The sequence below is a fragment of the Atractosteus spatula genome, unplaced genomic scaffold (assembly GCF_055471065.1).
Source record: "Atractosteus spatula isolate fAtrSpa1 unplaced genomic scaffold, fAtrSpa1.hap1 Scaffold_25, whole genome shotgun sequence".
In the NCBI taxonomy this organism is placed as follows: Eukaryota; Metazoa; Chordata; class Actinopteri; order Semionotiformes; family Lepisosteidae; genus Atractosteus; species Atractosteus spatula.
Genome location: NW_028296819.1, coordinates 201331 through 216021, shown reverse-complemented (window position 1 = coordinate 216021; position 14691 = coordinate 201331). Strand labels below are relative to the sequence as shown.

The window sequence follows — 14691 nt, the reverse complement described above, 5'->3', positions numbered from 1 at the left end:
GCTCGCTATGAAGGCGCAGTCCAACTTCGCCGGGAAGTCCAAGATCCCCCGACCCCCATCGGCCAGGGGTCTGTACATATCACACCTCTTCACCCGTTCGTAGGTGTGACCCCAGACGAAGTTGAAGATGCTCCTCACCAGATCTCTCCGCTTCCGGACCGGCAGGGGGTACACTACCGCCAGGTGGAGAAGCAGAGGCAGGACTTCCGCCTTCAGTACCAGCGCCTTCCCGATCCAGGTTAGCGATCGTTGCTGCCACAGGCCTAGCTTCCGGTTGACTTTCCGGAACCCGGCCTCCCAGTTGACACCTCCAGGATCTGTGGAGTGAAAGCTCACCCCCAGGATCTTCAGCGGCCCAGTCGTCCGTGACAGACCGCCAAAGTCCCGCGGCTCGCTCGGCCAGGTCCCGAAGACCTTCACTAAGCTCTTGGCCCTGTTCAGTCGGGCGCCGGTACCTCTTGAGAAATCCTCGACAATGCTGAGCGCCCTCCCCAGGCCGCCTTCAGAGCCCAGGAAGAGCGTGACGTCGTCTGCATATGCCGCGATCTTCGCCATCTGCCCTCCTCCACCTGGCACCAGGATCCCATCCACTCCCGGATCCCTCCTGAGCTGGTCCAGGAGGATCTCTAGGAAAAGCACATACAGCAGGGGCGAGAGAGGACAGCCCTGTCGCACACCACACCGCACTGGAATATGCCCGCCCAACGCTCCGTTGACGCATACCCGGGATGCCACCCCGTTGTACAAGGTCCGGACCCACCTGACAAACCCGTCCGGCAGACCCTTCCTCTCCAGGAGTGCCCACAGAATCTCGTGATGGACCCGGTCAAAGGCCTTGGTCTGGTCGAGGCTCACCAGCAGGAGCGGCAGGCCTCTATCTTCCACCCACGCGATGACGTCGCGGATCAGCTGCAGGGTCCAGCTGATCTTGCGGCCTGCCACACCACACGTCTGGTCAGCCTGCACCAAGGCCGGCATCACTGTTCTCAGGCGACCGCCCAGCACCCTGGCCAAGATCTTATAGTCAGTGCACAGGAGCTGGATTGGCCGCCAATTCCCCAGGTCTGCCTTGTCACCTCCCTTATGGACGAGGGAGATGACACCGATCTTCATGGTGGCACCGAGCCCATCACGATCCAGCACCTCGTTGAATACCTGCACCAAGAGCGGCTCCAGCTGGTCAAAAAAGGTGAGGTAAAACTCGGTCGGTAGACCGTCTATGCCAGGGACAGTGCCCTTCTTCATCCCCATCAGGGCAGATCGGATCTCTGCCCCTGACACTGCCCCGCCCAGAGCAGCGGGGTCGTCTACCGCCGGCTCCACTCCGTCCAGGAGCCTGCTCCTGATACCGGCGTCGGTCTCCTTCTCAGCAAACAGGGTGCTGTAATATTCTGTGGCACACTCCAACATCCCGGGTATGGAAGTGGCTACAGACCCGTCCGTCCTCCGAACGCCGTCAAAGAAGCCTCGCTCTTGTTGCCTCCTCACGGCGCCGAAGAACTGGGACGAGCAGCTTTCGTCATTCTCCCTCCAGACTCCACGGAGCCTGAAAAGAAAGTCCTTAGCCCACTGCAGCCACTTACCCCTAAGCAGGCTCTTGATGTGGGCGATCTTCTCCCCCTCGTAAGCGCCCCCTTGGTTCAGCTGCGCATACAGTGCCTCGAGCTCCTCCTGGAGCTTGGTGCACTGGCGGTCCTCCAAACTGCGGCGGATCCTGCAGTACTTCTTCGTCACCACCGCGATGGTGCGCTTGCAGGACTCCCACCAGTGCACCGCCGAACTGAAGGCGTCCCTCCTCTCCGCACATGCCCGCAGCACTGTAGCGATCTTCCTCTGGTATCTCGCCTCCTGCAGGACTTGCCTGTTCAGCTTCCAGTATCCGGCCTGGAAACGAGGGTCCTCAACACCAAAGGAAGCCGTCAGCATGTGATGGTCGGAAAACCAAGTAGGGGTCGCTTGCCTGCTTAGGGTCGTCCAGTTCGCCGAAGTGAAGACATAATCCAGCCGCCTGAAGGTCCCCCTTCCGTTGTCCCAGGTGTGATGTGCGACATTCTGAAATCCGTCCCGCAGGCCAAAATCTGCAATCAGAGACCGTAACCCATGGGCACCCTCACCTTGTGAGTCCCCCAGGTCGATGTTAAAATCCCCGCCGATGATCAGCTCTCTGTTTGTGTACAGCAGGGGCTCCAGATCTTTCAGGAAGGAGCCCTGCTGCCGCCGGTCCGCCGGGACATACACACCGATCAGCCGGGTCCGCACCCCGTGCCGGGTCCCGTCGACCACCAGCAGGCGCCCGGGGACCACAGAGCTGACCACCTGTGCCGCAAACCCTGGGGAACCACACAGGATGCCCACGCCAGAGGAGTTCACCCCCCCAACGCTCCACCACGAGGGCCCCTTTGTCCACTCCTTCTGGTAAGCGAGCACATCGTCGTGGTCTTTCAGATGGGTCTCCTGCAAAAAGCAAATATCCAAAAGCCTTTGGGACAAATATCGGAAAACTCCAGCTCGTTTCTCCCGGTTCCGCAGACCCCTCACATTAGCCGTGGCCACTGTGAAGGTCATGGCTGCTCCGGGGGGCTGTCACTCTCCATACCGTCGCTGGAGCTAGAGCTGGGTGGATGCTCTGCCCCTGCTGCACTGACCGAACTGTCGGTGTCTGTCCCCTCGATGTAGGTGACCGAAGGGACTGGGCTCACGCCCACCTCCATGTCAGAGACGGGGTCGGGCCCGGGATCGAGAACAAATCCGGGGCTGAGACCGAGGCCGGGGTCGGGGCCCCGGTCAGGGTGGGGGTCGGGGTCGGGGTCGGGGGGAGGGGGGTCGGGAGAGGGGTTGGGGCTGGAGCCCGGGTCAGGGTCAGGCCGGCGCGAGTACTCGCGGTCCGGGGTGTCGACCTGGCACGTCACCACAGGGCTCCCCTCACCTGAAAGGCACTGCGCCACAGAGAAGGGGCCCCGTGCCACGACTCTGTCTCCCTGCCCAGGGGGGAGGGAGCCTGCGGTGTCCCCCAGCTCCTGGCCGTCCTGCGTTGACGCTGGCGCTGCCCCCTCCTCCATCTCCTCCTGGTCTGCCATCGCCTCCCGGTCTGCCATCACCTCCTGCTCTGGCGCCGTCACCAGAGCTGCTACCGTCTCCGGGACGAGCTCCGCCTCCCCGTAGTACTCCCTGGATGTCTTCTTCTTCTTGTCGCCCGTCTCCATCTGTCCCTTGCCAGCCTGCGACCGCTTCCTAGGCTTCTTCCTCAACACGGGCATGTGGTGCATCTCCTCCTCCTCCTCACCTGCCCCCCGCGCTGCGGTTGGTCCTGCGTCTGCTCGGGCGGGGGGGGCCTTCACCACATCCGCCCAGCTCCCGACCACCCCGTCTTCGGCCCGAGATGGTCCCTCCTGCGGGTCGTCGCCGTCCTCCTCATGCTGCCTCCCCTTCCCCTTCCCCTTCCCCTTCCGTCTCGGCCGCACCACCACCGTCCATCCGGCATCCTTCCCGGCTCCCCCAGGGACCGCTCCACCACCATCCTGATGTTCGTCCTCGGTGTCCCCAGCCTCACTGCCTTCCGACTCCGTTTCTCCCACCGCCAGGCCGGATCCGTCATGGACAGCTCTGGCATACTCGGCGTTCCTAAGGAGGCAGTTGCGATACAAATGTCCAGTGTTGCCACACAAGGAACACTCTTTAACGGGACAATTCCGGGCCTGATGACCCCGCCGGTGGCACTTCCCACACTCCGCCGCGTTGCACTCGGCCTCCCGGTGCCCGGACTCCCGACACTTCCGACAGAACGGCGGCTGATTCCCGTAGAACAAGTACCCCCTACCTGGACCAATGGCGAAAGTGGCAGGCGGGTGGGCGAAACCGTCCTTACTTCTGTCGTCTGGCCTCAGCTCAACGTGATACTGCCTCTTCCCGGTCCAGACCTTGTAGGGGTCCATGATGATACGAGGGGGGTCCAACACGTCGACGTAACGACGGAGGAAGGTCGTGACGTCACTATCGGGAACAAAGGGGTCAAACATGTGCAGAATCACTGACCTTTCATTGTTGCTCTGGAGCCCCAGACACACGTAATTCTCCAGCCTGCCACTTTCCTTAGCCTTCATGATCTTCTCGGAAGCGCCACGATGTCCTTTCTCCTCCACGAACGAGAGATCCATATAGCGCTGCGCCCGATTCCCCTGCAAGCACTTGATATCCGCCACGTCCAAACCCAGGATCCCAAAAAGGATCTCCTCTTCGAAGACGTCCCTCCCCGGCATCTCTCCATCCGGCTTCCAGATGAAGCGGATGGTCTTCCGGATCTTGGGACCCTCCTCAGCCGTCCTCGCCGCCCCGGGATCCGCAGCCATCGTTCCGCAGCCTTTGCGGCTGCCGAAGCAGCCTTCTCACCAAAACCGAAGTCTTCTGGTGTCCAAGCGTCCAATCCAGGAAACGAAAAACCGAAGCGCAGTCCAGGCCAATCCAAAGTCCAAATCCGGCAAATCCAGCAGCGTAGTCTCCTCCAGGCGGTGTCCTCTCCGGTCTTCTCTCCCCGGTCTTTTGGTGTTACCTCAGCCGCGGGCCTGCCACGTACTAAGGATCGCAGCCAAAAGGCCGAGAAGCGATGCCCGACGCCGGCCTTGGGCGGGCGCGCGGGCGTCCGGCTGGCGCGCAGCGGCGCAGGCCGACGCCTCTGGAGCCCGGTCCGCACGCGGCTGCCGGCCGCCCGGACTCCGCTCTCCCCCTCTCTTGCCTGCCTGCTTGCTCGCCTGCCTGCCCGCCAGTCCCGGGCGGGGGCCCTGCTCTTTGATCTCCTGTCAACGGCCCGACAACGACCGCAGCCGCGGGGGGCGCCAGCCGGCCGGCCTCCTTAGCTTAGGCCCCTCCCACCAGCAGCAGCCGTGCCGAGTGAGCTGCAAGCGAAAGCGGACCGTCGGCACCTGCGGGCAGAGGCAAGGGGCAGCGCTCTCTCGGGAGGGACGGGGACACACACACACCTGCCTGCCTGCCGAAAAAAAGAAAGAAAAGGTGTATATACTAAGTTTTTTGGAGGGAAAACGGCCGGCTGTCGAAAGGGGCCCGCCTGCAAGGACGGGGACACACACACACACACACACACACACACACACACACACACACACACACACACACACAAGCCACGCCTGCCTCTCTGGAAAAAGGAGGAAAAAACTAAGTTTTTTGGAGGGAAAACGCACGGGAGCCGAAAAGGGGGCCGGCCTGCTTGCCGAGAGAGTCGAGGCGCGGGAAAGTGCACGGAGGGAGCACGGGAACGGGGAGGGGGAGAGAGAGAGACACAGAGACACACAGATGGACGAGAGACGAGACCGGAGAGGAAGGAGCTCCGGTCCACCTCGCTTGCTTGCTAGCTACGTCTGTCTTTTCACCGCTGAGAGAAGGTAGTGCACCGTTCCCGGAGGCGCTGCAATACCGGGCCGATGCGTGGAGAGGACGGAGCAAGCTCCTGATCCAGCTCCCTGTTCCAAAAATCCGTTTAATATGTGGTCCCCCGATGGGGGACGTATCAGATATTAAACTGATAAGAACAGATACTACACTTGATCTTAGCCAAAAGGCCGAGAAGCGATGCCCGACGCCGGCCTTGGGCGGGCGCGCGGGCGTCCGGCTGGCGCGCAGCGGCGCAGGCCGACGCCTCTGGAGCCCGGTCCGCACGCGGCTGCCGGCCGCCCGGACTCCGCTCTCCCCCTCTCTTGCCTGCCTGCTTGCTCGCCTGCCTGCCCGCCAGTCCCGGGCGGGGGCCCTGCTCTTTGATCTCCTGTCAACGGCCCGACAACGACCGCAGCCGCGGGGGGCGCCAGCCGGCCGGCCTCCTTAGCTTAGGCCCCTCCCACCAGCAGCAGCCGTGCCGAGTGAGCTGCAAGCGAAAGCGGACCGTCGGCACCTGCGGGCAGAGGCAAGGGGCAGCGCTCTCTCGGGAGGGACGGGGACACACACACACCTGCCTGCCTGCCGAAAAAAAGAAAGAAAAGGTGTATATACTAAGTTTTTTGGAGGGAAAACGGCCGGCTGTCGAAAGGGGCCCGCCTGCAAGGACGGGGACACACACACACACACACACACACACACACACACACACACACACACACACACACAAGCCACGCCTGCCTCCCTGGAAAAAGGAGGAAAAAACTAAGTTTTTTGGAGGGAAAACGCACGGGAGCCGAAAAGGGGGCCGGCCTGCTTGCCGAGAGAGTCGAGGCGCGGGAAAGTGCACGGAGGGAGCACGGGAACGGGGAGGGGGAGAGAGAGAGACACAGAGACACACAGATGGACGAGAGACGAGACCGGAGAGGAAGGAGCTCCGGTCCACCTCGCTTGCTTGCTAGCTACGTCTGTCTTTTCACCGCTGAGAGAAGGTAGTGCACCGTTCCCGGAGGCGCTGCAATACCGGGCCGATGCGTGGAGAGGACGGAGCAAGCTCCTGATCCAGCTCCCTGTTCCAAAAATCCGTTTAATATGTGGTCCCCCGATGGGGGACGTATCAGATATTAAACTGATAAGAACAGATACTACACTTGATCTTAGCCAAAAGGCCGAGAAGCGATGCCCGACGCCGGCCTTGGGCGGGCGCGCGGGCGTCCGGCTGGCGCGCAGCGGCGCAGGCCGACGCCTCTGGAGCCCGGTCCGCACGCGGCTGCCGGCCGCCCGGACTCCGCTCTCCCCCTCTCTTGCCTGCCTGCTTGCTCGCCTGCCTGCCCGCCAGTCCCGGGCGGGGGCCCTGCTCTTTGATCTCCTGTCAACGGCCCGACAACGACCGCAGCCGCGGGGGGCGCCAGCCGGCCGGCCTCCTTAGCTTAGGCCCCTCCCACCAGCAGCAGCCGTGCCGAGTGAGCTGCAAGCGAAAGCGGACCGTCGGCACCTGCGGGCAGAGGCAAGGGGCAGCGCTCTCTCGGGAGGGACGGGGACACACACACACCTGCCTGCCTGCCGAAAAAAAGAAAGAAAAGGTGTATATACTAAGTTTTTTGGAGGGAAAACGGCCGGCTGTCGAAAGGGGCCCGCCTGCAAGGACGGGGACACACACACACACACACACACACACACACACACACACACACACACACACACACAAGCCACGCCTGCCTCCCTGGAAAAAGGAGGAAAAAACTAAGTTTTTTGGAGGGAAAACGCACGGGAGCCGAAAAGGGGGCCGGCCTGCTTGCCGAGAGAGTCGAGGCGCGGGAAAGTGCACGGAGGGAGCACGGGAACGGGGAGGGGGAGAGAGAGAGACACAGAGACACACAGATGGACGAGAGACGAGACCGGAGAGGAAGGAGCTCCGGTCCACCTCGCTTGCTTGCTAGCTACGTCTGTCTTTTCACCGCTGAGAGAAGGTAGTGCACCGTTCCCGGAGGCGCTGCAATACCGGGCCGATGCGTGGAGAGGACGGAGCAAGCTCCTGATCCAGCTCCCTGTTCCAAAAATCCGTTTAATATGTGGTCCCCCGATGGGGGACGTATCAGATATTAAACTGATAAGAACAGATACTACACTTGATCTTAGCCAAAAGGCCGAGAAGCGATGCCCGACGCCGGCCTTGGGCGGGCGCGCGGGCGTCCGGCTGGCGCGCAGCGGCGCAGGCCGACGCCTCTGGAGCCCGGTCCGCACGCGGCTGCCGGCCGCCCGGACTCCGCTCTCCCCCTCTCTTGCCTGCCTGCTTGCTCGCCTGCCTGCCCGCCAGTCCCGGGCGGGGGCCCTGCTCTTTGATCTCCTGTCAACGGCCCGACAACGACCGCAGCCGCGGGGGGCGCCAGCCGGCCGGCCTCCTTAGCTTAGGCCCCTCCCACCAGCAGCAGCCGTGCCGAGTGAGCTGCAAGCGAAAGCGGACCGTCGGCACCTGCGGGCAGAGGCAAGGGGCAGCGCTCTCTCGGGAGGGACGGGGACACACACACACCTGCCTGCCTGCCGAAAAAAAGAAAGAAAAGGTGTATATACTAAGTTTTTTGGAGGGAAAACGGCCGGCTGTCGAAAGGGGCCCGCCTGCAAGGACGGGGACACACACACACACACACACACACACACACACACACACACACACACACACACACACACACACACAAGCCACGCCTGCCTCCCTGGAAAAAGGAGGAAAAAACTAAGTTTTTTGGAGGGAAAACGCACGGGAGCCGAAAAGGGGGCCGGCCTGCTTGCCGAGAGAGTCGAGGCGCGGGAAAGTGCACGGAGGGAGCACGGGAACGGGGAGGGGGAGAGAGAGAGACACAGAGACGCACAGATGGACGAGAGACGAGACCGGAGAGGAAGGAGCTCCGGTCCACCTCGCTTGCTTGCTAGCTACGTCTGTCTTTTCACCGCTGAGAGAAGGTAGTGCACCGTTCCCGGAGGCGCTGCAATACCGGGCCGATGCGTGGAGAGGACGGAGCAAGCTCCTGATCCAGCTCCCTGTTCCAAAAATCCGTTTAATATGTGGTCCCCCGATGGGGGACGTATCAGATATTAAACTGATAAGAACAGATACTACACTTGATCTTAGCCAAAAGGCCGAGAAGCGATGCCCGACGCCGGCCTTGGGCGGGCGCGCGGGCGTCCGGCTGGCGCGCAGCGGCGCAGGCCGACGCCTCTGGAGCCCGGTCCGCACGCGGCTGCCGGCCGCCCGGACTCCGCTCTCCCCCTCTCTTGCCTGCCTGCTTGCTCGCCTGCCTGCCCGCCAGTCCCGGGCGGGGGCCCTGCTCTTTGATCTCCTGTCAACGGCCCGACAACGACCGCAGCCGCGGGGGGCGCCAGCCGGCCGGCCTCCTTAGCTTAGGCCCCTCCCACCAGCAGCAGCCGTGCCGAGTGAGCTGCAAGCGAAAGCGGACCGTCGGCACCTGCGGGCAGAGGCAAGGGGCAGCGCTCTCTCGGGAGGGACGGGGACACACACACACCTGCCTGCCTGCCGAAAAAAAGAAAGAAAAGGTGTATATACTAAGTTTTTTGGAGGGAAAACGGCCGGCTGTCGAAAGGGGCCCGCCTGCAAGGACGGGGACACACACACACACACACACACACACACACACACACACACAAGCCACGCCTGCCTCCCTGGAAAAAGGAGGAAAAAACTAAGTTTTTTGGAGGGAAAACGCACGGGAGCCGAAAAGGGGGCCGGCCTGCTTGCCGAGAGAGTCGAGGCGCGGGAAAGTGCACGGAGGGAGCACGGGAACGGGGAGGGGGAGAGAGAGAGACACAGAGACGCACAGATGGACGAGAGACGAGACCGGAGAGGAAGGAGCTCCGGTCCACCTCGCTTGCTTGCTAGCTACGTCTGTCTTTTCACCGCTGAGAGAAGGTAGTGCACCGTTCCCGGAGGCGCTGCAATACCGGGCCGATGCGTGGAGAGGACGGAGCAAGCTCCTGATCCAGCTCCCTGTTCCAAAAATCCGTTTAATATGTGGTCCCCCGATGGGGGACGTATCAGATATTAAACTGATAAGAACAGATTTTTTTTTTTTTTTTTTATTATACAAAATACAAAAGAAAACACCAAAACTTCAAATACATCAATTCACAAACACAAGACGAAAATAAAACAATTACACAGCTAAATCAAAAAGGTATCATAATCCCACCCTTATACAAACACAAACCGCCCTTTTACTATTCTTCCCACTCAAAAGCAACCCCAAAATCAAATTCAAAACAGGTATTCGTACAGAAAATGAGCGACATACTTGGAAATACACAAAACCACAATTTACAGCCCAAACCCTATTTACATGATCCCGCCCTTTATGCAAATTAACCACCCGCCCACCAAATCTCCCAAACAGTCTATTTACAAATTTACAAGGAAACTAGAGGCTCAAAAACTATTTCCAGTCCCAAATATCCACTATGGATTTCCATTTCTCCTTTGCGGCGTGAAAACCCCATCTCTTTATGTCCCCTTCTACCAACCCTCTTAAGTTCCACAAAAGCCGTCTGTATAACCCATCTACTGTACAAACAGTTCCCCTTTTAACTAACAAATTCCGAGAATTCCACAACTCAAACTTAATTAAACTAACAAGCAACCATAACACAAAACCCATGGTGTTTGTCCTGCTTCCCACCTTCAACCCACGCAAAATAACCCCAGGAAGTACACGGAACGTGGATGACAGACTAGCAAACAAAGGTTCACATTTGTTCCAAGTTCGCTGAGCGAAATTACAGTCCCAGAACACGTGGCTGATGGATTCCACGGCGTGACACCCGGCTCTTGGACACTCCTGCTGCTTCGTCAGCTTGTGTTTGAACAAGACCTCACGGACTGCCAGACGACCCCAAGCAGACAGCCAGTTCAAGTCCATCAGGTGGTGCTGTAGCCCCCTGGGCTGGACTCTCCGCCAGACATCGTTGGGGACGCCTCCTACGAGGCTGGCCTCCTCAGCTTGGGTTACTGCAGAGTAGAGCCGTCTGTGGTTGAGCAGGATCTGGTGGTCTCTTAGCTCAGGGTGCTGCTTCAACCAGTGTGTCGCATGCCGGTAGTGCCACGGGAGGTCGTTCCCATGGGGCAGACTGTTGGACCACTGGGCCAGGCCACGCACGTGGCTTGCTAACCAGAACCTGACAAAATACTGAAAGGGGTGTGAGACTGGGGAATGCAGAGCAATACACAGGCCAGACACATATATGCAGTTGAGTTTTGCGGGGAAGTTAGGAACCCCCCGTCCGCCTTCTTCCACCGGCCGATACATGTCGACTCTGCGCACGTACTCGTATCTCCCCCCCCACATGAACTTGAAAACCTCCCTTACCAGGTATCTGTTAAAGCGCGCAGGCATGGGATACACGGACGCCAGGTAAACCAGCACGGGCAAGTACACCACTTTCAGGATCAGGACTTTACCCACAAAGGACAGCTGCTTGTTCTTCCAGTGCGTCAGCTGCAGCCGCGCCTTCTCAAGCCTCTGGGACCAATTGCACCGGGCAGCATCCTGAGCCGTGAACAGCACCCCCAGGATCTTAAGGGGGCCTTGACAGATGCCTAGTCCATGTGCCGGTCCGAGTTGTTCTTTCCAAGGCCCGAAGAGCTTAATCTGGCTTTTCCCCTTGTTTAGCCGAGCACCTGACGCGAGGGAGAAGTTCTCGAAGACGTCCAAGGCTGCCTGCAAACTGAGGTAAGAGCTGAGGAATAAGGTCACATCGTCAGCGTATAATGCCACCTTAACTCTGTTCCCTCCACTCCCAGGTACCAGGATCCCGTCGATGGATGGCTCCTTCTGGACTGCCCGCGCATAAGGCTCCATGTACAGTGCAAAAAGTAACGGGGACAGGGGGCAGCCCTGACGCACCCCGGACTCTTGGTGGACCAGCCCTCCCAGGTGCCCGTTCACCAGTACTCTGCTGCCAACCTGTGAGTACAGTATTTTTAGCCAGCCCAGCATGACGGGGCCGAACCCCATCTTCTCCATTACCTGCCAGACAAAAGTGTGTGAGACATTGTCAAATGCTTTTTCGAGGTCCAGGCTGGCGATCAGCAACGGGACGTTCCTGTTTTCGGACCACGCAATCACATCCCGCACTAGCTGGAGGGTCCAGCTGGCACGACGACCTCGAACCCCGCAGGTTTGGTCCCAACCGATCACATGGGCCAGGACCCCCTTCAAGCGATTTACCAGCACTTTGGCAATCAGCTTATAGTCCACACACAACATTTGCAGCGGCCTCCAGTTTCTAAGGTCCGTTGCAGGCCCTTTTTTATACAGCAGTGTAAGGATCCCCTCCCTCATGGACTCACACATGGTCTTCCTGCGAAAGATTTCCTCCGCCACCTGTAGTACAATTGGGCCTAAGATGTCCCAGAACGTCCGATAAAATTCAGCTGGTAGCCCGTCTTTACCTGGTACCTTGCCAGTCTTCATGCCGAGCAAGGCGTCGCCAAGTTCCTGTAAGCTTATAGGCGCCTCAAGCTGATCTTGGGCTTCGACAGGAATCTGTGCTGTAATATTGCTCAGCAGCCTTGCCCCCATGGCCTCGTCCACTGTCTTTAGGGAGAAAAGACATTGGTAAAAACGCCTCACAGTTTCCAGCATCTCCTCACTGCTAGTTGCTATTTTCCCTTCCGGGGTCTGAATGCCAGCCATCACGCTGCGCTTCTGCCTCTGGCGTATCTGTCGGAAGAAAAAACTGGAACATGTTTCGTGGGTTTGTATGAACTGCGCGTGGGCTCTGAACAGGTAGCTCTTCGCCTTTTGCTCGTGGTAGGCGCGCAGTTCAGCTTTAGCTGCTGAAATCTCATCAAGGCACACAGACATATCCTTATTACACTGGGAGAACAAGGTGTTTAACCTTTCCTGTAACTCCCTGCCTTTCTGTCGCTCGCGTTTGAGTCTTGCTCGGCAATAAGCTCTGGACTCTGTTCTAATTCTCTTCTTTAGATGTTCCCACCAATCAATCAGGGGGGTGCTCAGATTCCTCTCCTTCCACCAGGTTTGCAGTTTGAACCTCATTGCCCTGATGTACTCGTCCTCTTTTAGGCTCTCCGTATTTAATTTCCACACCCCACACCCAAACTGGCTCTTTAGGTGTGGAAAATGGGCCTCTACGAGAGCATGATCAGAGAAACCTACCGGCTGCACCACCACCATCTCAACAGGTACGTCCAGTGAGGCGAAGACGTAATCGAGGCGCTTTACAGTACCTTGGGCGTTCCTCCACGTGGCCTCTGCTTTCTCCCTTTGGATCCGGTAGGCGCAGTCGTAGAGCCCAAACTGTGTTAGTAGAAGATTGAGCTGCTTTGCTCCTGGGTCCTTCTTATCTCGGAGGTCCACGTTAAAATCACCTCCCATGATGATCCGTTTGTTGGTAAGGCAAACAGGATAAAGTTCTTTAAAAAAATCCGCCCGCAAAGCCATCATTGCCGGGGCGTACACGCACACGCACCGAAAGCAACTCTCACCCAAACAGATATCCAGATAAAAAACTCTTCCAGGCACTACATTCACACACTTCTCCACTATAAAATCATGATTACCAAATAAAATGCCGACTCCCGAGGAGTGGACGCCTCCGATATTCCATCTAGAGTCCCCTCTGTCCCACTCACGAGTGAACTGTATGACGTCCCTTTCATCTCTTAGATGGACTTCCTGTACCAGACAGATATCGAAAACTATGGTTTTCAGGAAAGAAAAAAAGGCCGTCCTCTTTACCAAATTCCTTAAACCCCGAATGTTCAGAGTTAGTATTTTCAACATTGGGGGCCGTTACGGAGAGTCATAGTGCCGGCACACCGACTGCATCAGTTCCATGTATGCGCGACGCACTGGCTCCTCGTCTTTCCCCTGTAAGAATAAGGTGTTAATTTTATCTCCTGTCCGTGTACTGCTCATTGTCACTCCAGTCTGCCTCCCAGTCCGCGACTTCAGCGAACGCCGGAAGCCTGATGGCTGGGGTGGGTACTGCACGTTTCCGTTCTTCCAGGCGCAGCGCTCCATGAACATCACCGGAAAATCCAGATTCACCACCACGTTGCCTGGGCGTCTTTCCACCTCCCTCTCGTACCTCTCTTTCAGATCTCCGTCGCCCGCAAACCATTCCTTAACCAGGTTGTTTAGCGCTATCTTCTTAGCGACTGCGTCCATCTGGTTACAGCCTCTTACCTCCAGAGTTGTGATCTCCTCACCAAAGTGCCCACACCGCACCACGATCCCTGCCGGGGATAGCTGCTGCTCGTTAAAGGTCGAAGGCCAGATCAGTTTGCTGGCCTTTTCGTCCCATTTACAAAATACCTTGAATTTCAAGGGTACCTCTGCGAAAATAAAGACGTCCTGTTCTTTTCTCTGCAGGGCGACACGTGGCTGCATGCATTCCTCAGGGGCTCCTGCCGGGGTCGGGGTCAGCTCAGTCTCTGGAATGACACAGCTCGAAGACATTCCTGGTTCCGCCGTGAGGGGGGGGACTCCCACACCACTTACCTCACCCTCCGTTCCTAATGGCGTGGATTCAGTCTGGGCCAACGAATCTGTGGCCATCGACTCGAGGTAGTCCAGAGGGTCCATGCCCGGTTTTTTCACCAGGAAGGGCGCATAGTGTTCCGCCTTCCTTTTCCCACCCTTCTTGGCCAGGGCAGTGTCCATGGCCTCCGCAGTATCCACTATCTCTCCCCAATCTGACATTTCTTTCTCCGCAGGGGGCACGCTTGAGCCCTCCGCCAACTCTCTCAGTTGCTCAAGCGAGGCGAGCGAGACCCCATCTTCCTCCTCTGCACTCACCGGGACCCCCTCTGCGCTCACCGGGATCTCCGCTTCTTCCTGGCCGTGGCGATCATCTGCTGAGGTAAGTGCTGTTGTCGTCTGCCCGTGATCCGTTTCTTTATGCCCTTGTTCCACCCCCTCAGGTTCCATCTCCTCCTCAGCAGCGTCCGGGACCAGTGACACCGGTGTCGATCTCTCTGCTGGCGCAGCTGCCCTGTCTTCCGTAAGAGGAGCTGCGGTTGCACGCACTGCCAACGAGCCACCCGTCACTGCTGCGAAACTCCGTGCTTTTATCGGGCATACCTTGTAGATGTGTCCAGAAGCCCCGCACAGATTGCACTTTGGCTCGGCTCTGCACATCAAGGTGCTGTGTCCCACGGTGTCGCATCTTCGGCAGACCTCCGCTTCACAGTCGGCAGCGTAGTGGCCTCTCTGGTTACACCGTCTGCATGCGAAAGGCTGGTCTGGATAGTTCAGGTAACCTGTGTAAGCTCCAATT

The 14691-nt window shown here is 58.7% G+C and overlaps 5 non-coding genes across 5 annotated transcripts; all 5 read right to left on the bottom strand.

Moving 5' to 3' along the window:
- Positions 1 to 5391: 5391 nt before the first annotated feature.
- LOC148808023 (U2 spliceosomal RNA) lies at positions 5392 to 5582 on the bottom strand. Its single transcript, XR_016088457.1, has one exon. It is a non-coding gene; the product is annotated as a U2 spliceosomal RNA (small nuclear RNA).
- A 787-nt stretch (positions 5583 to 6369) lies between these two features.
- On the bottom strand, positions 6370 to 6560 carry LOC148808022 (U2 spliceosomal RNA). Its single transcript, XR_016088456.1, has one exon. It is a non-coding gene; the product is annotated as a U2 spliceosomal RNA (small nuclear RNA).
- Positions 6561 to 7347: 787 nt separating this feature from the next.
- On the bottom strand, positions 7348 to 7538 carry LOC148808021 (U2 spliceosomal RNA). Its single transcript, XR_016088455.1, has one exon. It is a non-coding gene; the product is annotated as a U2 spliceosomal RNA (small nuclear RNA).
- Positions 7539 to 8335: 797 nt separating this feature from the next.
- LOC148808020 (U2 spliceosomal RNA) lies at positions 8336 to 8526 on the bottom strand. Its single transcript, XR_016088454.1, has one exon. It is a non-coding gene; the product is annotated as a U2 spliceosomal RNA (small nuclear RNA).
- Positions 8527 to 9299: 773 nt separating this feature from the next.
- LOC148808019 (U2 spliceosomal RNA) lies at positions 9300 to 9493 on the bottom strand. The gene has a single exon (XR_016088523.1). It is a non-coding gene; the product is annotated as a U2 spliceosomal RNA (small nuclear RNA).
- Positions 9494 to 14691: the final 5198 nt, after the last annotated feature.